General features: G+C 40.7%; 1 long non-coding RNA gene across 1 annotated transcript in view; it reads right to left on the bottom strand.

Moving 5' to 3' along the window:
* Nucleotides 1-343: 343 nt before the first annotated feature.
* The window catches only part of LOC143646109 (uncharacterized), a 33,139-nt gene continuing 23,487 nt past the window's right edge, over nucleotides 344-9,995 (bottom strand). Inside the window, exons 2-3 of the long non-coding RNA XR_013157292.1 lie at nucleotides 6,290-6,474; nucleotides 344-531 (exon numbers count right to left, since the gene is read on the bottom strand). This is a non-coding gene — a long non-coding RNA (uncharacterized LOC143646109). The remainder of the gene's footprint in view (nucleotides 532-6,289; nucleotides 6,475-9,995) is intronic.

Genomic DNA, 9,995 nt, shown 5'->3' with positions numbered 1-9,995 from the left:
TGTCAGAAATCAAGGTGTCATCAGGGCCATGCTCCCTCTGAAGGCTCTGGGGGAGAATTTCTTCCAGCTTCTGGTGGTGGCCAGCAATCCTCGGTGTTCCTCAGCTGGTATAAGTATCACTCCAGTCTCTGCCCCCATCATCACATGACCTTCTCCCCATATCTGTTTGTGTCTGGGTCTCTGTCTGTCTCCAAACCTCCCTGTCTTTATAAAGATACCAGTCACTGATTTGGGGCCCACTAAAGTCCAGTTGTCTTAGTTTTCCAGGGCTTCTACGACAAATACCACACACTGGTTGGCTTAAAATAAAGAATTTATTGGCCCATGGTTTAGAAGTCCATAATCAAGATGACAATAAGGTCAAGCTTGCTCCCTGAAATCTGTAGTGTTCTCGTGCTAGCTTGTCACAACCATTGGATTTCCTGGGCTTATGTCTTGGCCTCTCATTATCTGACAATCTCTCTCACCATGTCTGCTCTTCTGGTTTCTGTTGACTTCTCACTTCTTCCTGTGGCTTTCTCTTTATAAGTCCTCTGGTCATAGAGACTAAGTCCCACCCACATTTATTTTATTTACAGATGAGTCCACATCTTACTCAATAATACATCTTCAGAGGGTCCTATTTACAAATGGGTTCACATCCACAGATGTTTTAGTTTGCTACAGCTGCCAGAATGCAATATACCAGAAGTGGAATGGCTTTTAAAAAGGGAATTTTTTAAGTTGCAAGTTTACAGTTATAAGGCTATGAAGATGTCCAAACTAAGGCATCCAGGGAAAGATGTCTTGACTCAAGAAAGGCTGATGACATCTGAGGTTTCTCTCTCAGTTGGGAAGGCACATGGCGACAACATCTGCCAACTTACTCTTCCGACTTCTTCAAATGGCTTCCCTGAAGGGCATTTTTTTTTGCATCTCCAATGGTCTCTGGCTGTGTGGACTCTGAAGTTTTTTCCAAAATGGTTTCCTCTTAAAGACACATCTCCATGAAAACCCACCCATCACATCTCCATGAAAGCAAGTTAATCATAAAGATCTCACCAAAAAATATTGAATGAGGGTTAAAAGAACATGGTTTTTCTGGGGTACACAACAGTTTCAAACTAGCACAATAGGAATGAATATTAAGAATATGTCTTTTAGCGGACACATGATTCAATCTGTCACACCATTGCAATTAATTACACCTGTAAAGACCATTTTCCAAGTAAGATCACAGTCAAAGGTCCAGGGGTAGGACTTCAACATATCTTTCTTTGTGGGGGAGAGGGGGTGAACACAACTTAAGCCACCATGTCCTATATTTGTAGTATTTACTTTCCTCCTCATGCATTATGATCTTGAACTTTTGTGTTTATTTATTTATTTATTTATTTTACATGGGCAGACACCGGGAATCGAACCCGGGTCCTCTGGCATGGCAGGCAAGCATCCTTGCCTGCTGAGCCATTGTGGTTTTGTGTTCATTTTAATGACTTGGTTTCATTTATCATTTCCCACAAACAATTTCAAATAGTTTAGAAACGAAGACAAAGTAAATATTATATCTCTAATTTTTTTGAGACTTAGGCTTGAATTGTAACATTAGCACCACATAGTCTAAAATCATTTTTGTTACAGACAGAGCACAAATGTGTTAATGGATTAAATGGCCACAGCCCATAGGAACTGAGACACTTCCTTCAAAATGGGAGGATTTGGGGGGCTTCCTCTGCATCTGGAAAAGGATAGCATCGTCACCTTCATACAATGTGGGCAGAGTTTCTTATTCCTGATTCATTGGATTTGACTTTTCAAAACTCATTATTATTTAAGGATTCATGCATTCATTCAATTACCTTACACAAAGTCTATTCCAAACATGAAAAGATGAGCACAAGACTAGAAATCAGAGCAACTTATTGGGGAAGCATAAAGAATACAATTTAGACATGGATTTTGAATCTAGAATAGAAGTTGGCTAGAAACACAAAGGAAGGAAGAAGTGATGTGAGCAAAGGGAGAGAGGAGACAAGAAGTCAAGGGGGCTTCATGGCTAAGATCAGAGTGATGAGAATGTGGGGAGAGCTAACACTGACTTCCTGGGTGGGTGGTCTGTGCATTTGCTTAGGGCTCCACACTATGTTTAATGTTCTACAGTCACCATGTTCAAAGTCCCAACTTTCAAACAAGAGACCCTGCATGTTCATTTGAAAAGGATCCTCATAAATTATGTAGTAGGTCCGGAAGAGGGAGGAGTCAACAGAGACCCAAAGCTAATGAGACACATATGGTGGAGGGGTTTTCCACACCGGGGGGTTTGATAATATAGTCAGTGAGAGTTTTTTTAAAGACTTCTGTGTTAGTTTTCTGGGGCTTCTTTAACAAAGAACCATAAATACTAGGGTAGGGGGTGGGGGTAAAGCAACAGAAATGTTTGTCTCACAGTTCTAGAGATCAGAAGTCCAAAACCAAGGTGTCAGAAGAGCCATGCTCCCTCTTAAATTTGTAGAGGAGAACCCTTCCTGACCTCTTCCAGCTTCTGCTATTTTGTTGGCATCCTTGGCATTCCTTGGCTTTTGGCAGCACCAATCTCTCCTCAGTGGTCATGTGGCTTTCTCCTCTGTGCCTATCTGCATTCAATTGTCCCCTTCTTATAAGGTCAAGAGTATTTTGGATTAGGGCCCAACCTAATCCAGTTTGCCCTCATTTTAACTAATCACATCTTCAAAGGTCCTGTTTCCAAATAAGGTCTCATTCATGAGACTGGGAGTGAGAACTTAAACACATCTTTTGGGGGGATATAATCCAAACCATAATACCTTCTCTTCCAAAGCAGCTTCTGACATCCTTCTGTACATTGGAATGAACCACATTTGGACTCAACTCCTTTCCCTTGCAGCCAGGTCAGAAGCTTCAACACCAGGACTACTCTCAAGCCAACACCTTTTTTCTGTCATGGACCCTAATGGACCTCTGAACCATCTTCTCAGGACTATAGGCCTGCAGCTAAACAATATGGAAACTAGGGTCTAGGAAAATCCATGGTTGCTCATCTACAATGAGAACACTCTTCTTTATCCTTGACCTAAGCTTTCTTTGCTCTTTTGTCATGCTCACCTACCCCCTCCACATCACCTGACATGAGTCTTTCACATCAGTCTCTCCAGATGGCATGTGCAGCTCCTGTGGCTCCATGCTTGGATGACCTCCATCCAATTTAATTCAGAAGCTCACGTTCAAGGAACTTTCTTCCCCTTCGCAACATGACTATTTGTACTGATTCTTTCAGTCCCAGCTTAAGAATCACTTTATCCAATTAGCAGCTCTATCTTCATGCTTGAATGACCTCCCTCATACTTCATTCAGAAGAATACTTCAGTTTTCCTCCTGTCCCACCAACTCACACCTTCACCTAAGCCATCTTTTTCTCCTCCTATCTCCTCTCAGGATTTGGGGAACAGTTTTCATGCTTAAAGACAACCCCATATCTGATCTTGATGGCTTCTTTACTGGAGCTTCAGATCTGTTCCTCAGTTGTTCTCTCTTTTGCACTTCTTCTCCCACTCTGCTGGAATCTTTTTCATGAGCCAATAAACAACTTCAAGTTCCTCTAACTTAAATAAATAAATAAATACAAGTCTAAATACTTGCAGCACCATCCTTGTCAACTTTTTCAGGCTCATCTCCTTCCTTGAACAGCTGTTTCATCCCTCTCTAAAAACACGCCATTTTGTTTCAGCCCCTGTTGCCTTCCCAGATTTATCTTTCATTTGATAGAGTGTATTGTTGTTCAGTAAATATTCTTTCTCTCTTCCTCTCTCCATGTTGTTTGACCTAGCCCACGTGAGCCTAGACAATGAAACAGAGGCTTCAGAAGCAACTGCATGGCTTTGCTTGGCTCTTACTATCTTGCCTTCTGCCCTGAGACTGAACTAAGTTAAGTATTAGTGAAAGTCATGTTTAAACAAACAAACAAACAAAAAAAGCTTCCAAATTCACCTTATAGAAAACGTACCAATAACTGGCTAGTTCATAAATCCTCTCCTGAAAACTATCGGGAAGATCTTTTTTCCTCTTACTCTTGTGGCTACATATTGAGGGAATTCCATGGGCATTTACTCCTGACCCCCTACCCTTCAGGGAGGGCTGAGTCAGTGGCTAGGAGAGAAGACACATGGAATTTAGAGACTTGGGAGCGTACTCACTTGCCTCCACACACCTAGTTACATTTTATCAAAAAGGTAATTGGTAATGACAATTGGTCGTCACCTGCTTGACACCTATGTTGTTTCTCAAGTTGTTCCTAATTCAGGAAGAAAAGAAAGGCACTGTAACTGCCAATCCCCTAAGACCACAAACTAAAACTACTTTCTGTAACAGAATTTAGAGTTGAAAAAACTTATGTACGTGACATCCAGGGGTGAAGGTCTCCCTGGAAACATGGGACATCAGCCTGGCCCTGGTATTATTGGATTGACAATGCTTTCCTGACCAAAAGGGGTAAAAGAAGTGTACCAAAATAAGGTATTAGTTCAAACAGAGCTGAGAGGCTACTCTGAAGGCTGTTCTTATACTGGCTTCAGCTAGATATTGCTATTTACCATGGTTTGCCACACCCTTACCTAAACCATACCTGCCAATCCTAAAGAACACCCAGCTCTCTGGGATTCTAAAAGTTTCCATGCCCTGTGATTACTTTCAGGAAACCTATAGCCTCCAAATGAATTCCAGACCAGATAAGTGTGAAACCCAGAGGGGCCAGCCTCTCCAGAACATCAACTATTTCCATTCCCCTATCCTATATTACTGATAGCCCCTTCCAATATGAACAAGTAAGAATGGGCATAGCCCAAATATCTCTAAAGATCAGGAGAAAGATCAAAGGCGTGATGGAGTTATAATAGAGAACATAAGATTTCACAAAGGAAAATGACAACTGACTCATTATACTGATATTTCATTTAGTCTCCAGTGTCTTAGAGAAGCCAGAAGGAAGAACCTAAAGTTGTAGAACTGTAATCCATACCAAACGCTGAAATCTGTTCTATAACTAATTTTGTGGTGCACTTTGGAATTACTGCTTATTTGTATATTACTTATTGTGCTGGTTTGAAAGGATATATGTCCCCTAGAAAAGCCATGTTTTAATCAAAATCCCATTTCATAAAGGCAGAATAATCCCTATTCAACACTGTATGTTTGAAACTGTTATCAGATCATCTCCCTGGAGATGTGATTTAATTATGAGTGGTTGTTAACCTGGATTAGGTGATGACATGTCTCCACCCATTTGGGTGGGTCTTGATTAGTTTCTGGAGTCCTATAAAAGAGGAAACATTTTTGGAGAAAGAAGGAGATTCAGAGAGAACAGAGAAAACTACAGCACCATGAAGCAGAGAATCCACTAGCCAGTGCTTTGGAGATGAAGAAGGAAAATGCCTCTCCAGGAGCTTTATGAAACAGGAAGCCAGGAGAGAAAGCTAATAGATGATGCCGTGCTCGCCATGTGCCCTTCCAACTAAGAGAGAAACTGTGACTGTGTTCACCATTGGCCTTCTCACTTGAAAGAGAAACCCTGAACTTCTTCGGCCTTCTTGAATCAAGCTATCTTTCCCTGGATGCCTTTGATTGGACATTTTATAGACTTGTTTTAATTGGTACATTTTCTCGGCTGTAACTGTAAACAAGCAACTTATTAAATTATCTGTTTTAAAAGCCATTCTGTTTCTGGTATATTGCATTCCGGCAGCTAGCAAGCTGGAACATTTATATTTCACAATAAAAAAGTAAAAATAAAAGCCTTATGTGTAGCAGGAAAGAAATTACTGGGTTTGAATTTGACCTTTGTCAAAATGTATGTAAGAGATGCCCTTTCCTGCTTTTGCTCCACCTGCCTGGGCCAGCTAGGAGCATCCATCCCCAAGACCATTTGATAAAGCAGGCTTCCACATTAAGAGGTCATAGACTGAGCCACAAAAAACCACACTAGGTCAATTATACCTGTGCTGAATCATCCTTTCATGTTAGGACAATTATCTATTTAAGTATAAAGAACAGTTTGCACCTTGAAAGAGAACTGTTGATGATTCTCAACTATTAACGAGGCTAAACTCCTACTAGTGATTAAAAAAGACTGCCAATCACACGTACTCTGTAAATTCAAACCACAGCCCCTCGCTGAAAGGACTAATAGCAGTTGTGAACTATGGAAGCTTCAAACAGGCTTGTGAAGATGGTTGGCAATTAAACTGGCAAGGACCTTAATTAATGAATTGCTGGTTGTTACTACCAATTTTCTAAGTTTTACCTGAAGTTCCCATCTCTAGCTTCTGCATAATGATGTCTTTGGAAAGATGGAGAGCCCATAAAGTAAGAGTGTTATCTAAGGAGTCTCTTCCGGGATGTCTCAGGCTGCTTCTGTGCAGAGTGGACTTTCCACATGCAGAACTCAGTTTTCACCATCTCGAGACCCGTCATGGGTCGCCACACATCCTAGAGTTTATAAAAATACTTGCAGTAAAATTATATTTGTTAAGTAATGAAAGATTGTTTTCCTATTTGTAATTATTATAGGTAAGTGTCAAGTTTCCAATCTGTTTAGAAGAAAACAGGTTAAGCATGCCAAATCACTATATTTCTAGCCAGCAGTGAAACGTCACGTTTTAGTCATTTCCTTACTTCTAGCTAAATAAATGTGCTTTAGTTGTTGGAAACATTTTATAAATAATTCACAGACCCCTTCTCCTGCCCTCTCAGAGTTTAAGTGTCTGTGGGGCAGTTAAGATCCACTGATTTGGAGACACCCCATCTCCATGGAAAGCCACTGTGGAGCTGAAATGGCAAACACTAACATCTTTCCTCTGGGTTGGCTGCCTTTGTGACAGTCTTCCTGCAACAATGAAAGGCTGCCAGAATGGAATGGAGATTAGTACCACCCAATGAGCTATTTGAAAATATTTTTTTAATTGACCCAATGACCACTCTGGAAAATAACAAGGGGCCTGTGAAAGAAATGGACACTAAAGAATGGACACAAAAGTGAAGAAATTGACTGATGTGGTGACTTGGGTTGGAGAGTCCATGGTGGACCTTCCTGGATGAACAAGGACCAGCAGGGGGTCCTGGAGACCCGGGCAGAGGGGGGCTTAAAGAAGAGCAGTGCTCCAATCTCTCCTTAGACCACTACCGGGAATTCCAGAAATCAGTTCATTGAAATGGGTTCCATCTCGGATGATTCCATACTAAAACTCAGTTGATGACAAGGAATCAAACACAATTTCTATGAGGTTCATTAATAAGTGGCTTTGTTTAGATGATGAGGAAGGGGAAGAAGTTTTTATCTGCTCATAGGAAAAAGAAGTGGGAAAGCTAACATATTTTCCTATCTTCATATTACCATTATAAACCTAAATACTGAAAGAAAGTAGGAAAGAAGGAGGGAGGGAAAGAGGGAGGGCAAAAAAGAAAGATAAAAATCATGTTCTGCTATTGAGAGTATAAATCAAAAGACAAAAAGTGCTTATAGCTTCTGATCCAGTAATACCAACTTCTAGGAATCTCATCCAAGGAAATAATCATAACTATTGACAAAGCTTTAAGATCACCTCAATATCCAATAGTAAATGATTAGTAAATGTTTACTATGCAGATGTTGACAATTATTATGATGAAAAAATGTATAAATGACATTGGGATATTCTTATGATTTTCAAAAGGATATACAACTGTGAGTAGACCATATTTTTACCTGTGAAAAATATATGGATTATAAAAATAGCAAAGGAAATAGTGATAAAATTATGGGGTGATTTTCATTTTCTTTTCTGTATATTTTACGTTTTCCAAATTTTATGCCATGAGCAAACACTATTTTCATAATTTATATATATGCTAGAATGCCAAATGGTTCTTTAGATTTCCCACCCTAATCCACAGGACTGCAGATGTGGTATCATGCCTGTGGTTATGTTATGTTATATAGCAAAGGGGATTTTTCAGATCTAATTAAGCTTAAAAATCTATTGATTTTGATTTACTAAAAGGAAAGTTAGCCCAGCAGGCCTAAAATAATCATAAAAGTCCTGTAAAAGCAGCAACTCTTCTTTGGAAGAAGGGGAGTGTGTTAATTTGAAGCTGTTACGCACCCCAGAAAAAACTGTGTTCTTTTAATCCACTCTTGTGGGTGGGACCTTTTGATTCGGTTATTTCAGTTGAGATGTGACCTACCTCATTCAAGGTGAATCTTAATCCTTTACGGGAGTACTTTGTAAGAGGATAAAAGACAGAAAAAAAAACCACAGAGAAATTTAGAGTAAAGCCTCCAAAGAAGCTAAGAGAGGACCCACAGAAAACACAGAGGAAGCCACTGAAGCCAGAGGTTGAAAGCAATGAAACCCAGAAGAGAAGGACCAGCAAATGTCACCATGTGCCTTGCTATCCAACAGAGGTGCCCAAGCTTGCAGGTAACTTGTCTTCAGAGAAGGTATTGTCCTATTGATGCCTTAATTTGAACATTTTCACAGCCTTAGAATCGTAAACTTGTAGACTAATAGATCCCCATTGTTAAAAGTCAGTCCATATCTGGTATATTGCACTCCATCAACTTTAGCAAACCAAAACTGGTCAGAGAGATTCAAAACATGAGACAGAGTGGGTGTGCCTTGCTGACTTTGAAGATAGAGGGAACCACATGCAGGACCAGAGACGGCCTCTAGGGGCTGAGAGCAGCTCCTAGCCATTGGCCAGCAAGGAAACAGGGATCTTGGTCAAACGATGTAAGGAACTGAATTCTGACAAAAGTAAGAATGAGTTTGGAAAAGGATTCTTCTCCTAGGGCCTCCAGATAACAGCCTGGTCCAGTTGACACCTTGACTTGAGCCTTGTACAACCTTAAGCAGAAAACACACCCAAACCACCCAGACTTCTGGCTCGAGTGTGAAATGATATATGGGTGCTGCTTTAAGCCACTAAGTTTGTGGTCATTTATTACACAGCAATAGAAAACTAATAAAATATATATGAAGACAAAAATTCTGTGTATGGGTATTTGCCTGTTAAATGCAAGCTGCTTTTCAAATGTCTATTAAGTTTAACTTTGGTTTACTTTCTCAGTCCAGATAACTTGGACTGTAAAGAAAATGTCTTGTTTACATTTTCAGAACACTAGAAGCATTTTCATTCTGGTTTTTAGTAGAATCCAAAATTACCCAAAGTAACCGTCAAATCCCTAAGCAGAATTCAGCCCTCTGGCTGCTTGTGCATCATCAGTGCTCGTTAAAGCTGTAGAGACAACTGCCCCAGATATGTTTTCTGGGGGTTTCTTCAGGTAGGCAGTAATCGATTATCTTATTAACACCATAATTATGTGTGAATTGGCAATGTGCCACAGCCGTCCTGTCCTCTCGTCTGATGAGCATGTCTCACTGCGAAGAATCGAATGGAAAGGCTCCTTACAGTCCTCATCAACCTCGGTTGTCAGCAGTGAAACCGAGGGACAGGCCTCTGGGGACATTTTAAATGTGTAGGACTTCATGTGTTATAGATTCTTGTGGGACAGCCCAGTCTTTTCCAACATCAAGAATAGCGCCTTCCTGGAAATAAAGTTCATTTTGACAACTAGTGGCTTAATTCTTAATCAGAAGATTGTTGTGGATACGAATTTTTAAAACTTACTTCTGGGGTGCAAGGGTAGTTCAGTGGTAGAATTTTCGTTTGCCATGCAGGAGACCCAGGTTCAATTCCAGGCCCAGGCACTTCCCCCCCAAAAAAAATTTCAGCAAACGGCACTGCAATAATGGGATAGTCACATGGAAAAAGAATGAAATATGACCCCCACCATACAGCATACCAAAAACAAAACAAAACCCAGCACACTAGTGATATTCACGGAACTCAGCTGGTTGCTGGAGTGGCGTGAAGAAGGTGAGTGTGGCCCCGACGTGTCCCTGCAAGGGGAGCAGCTGGGTGAGCACGAAGGGAAGAGCCACGAGTCCCTTCAAACATTTCCTTACCTG

The sequence above is a fragment of the Tamandua tetradactyla genome, chromosome 9 (genome assembly GCF_023851605.1).
Source record: "Tamandua tetradactyla isolate mTamTet1 chromosome 9, mTamTet1.pri, whole genome shotgun sequence".
Taxonomy (NCBI): domain Eukaryota; kingdom Metazoa; phylum Chordata; class Mammalia; order Pilosa; family Myrmecophagidae; genus Tamandua; species Tamandua tetradactyla.
Note: the sequence above shows the minus strand (reverse complement) of the source record. Positions and strands in the feature narration are given on the sequence as shown.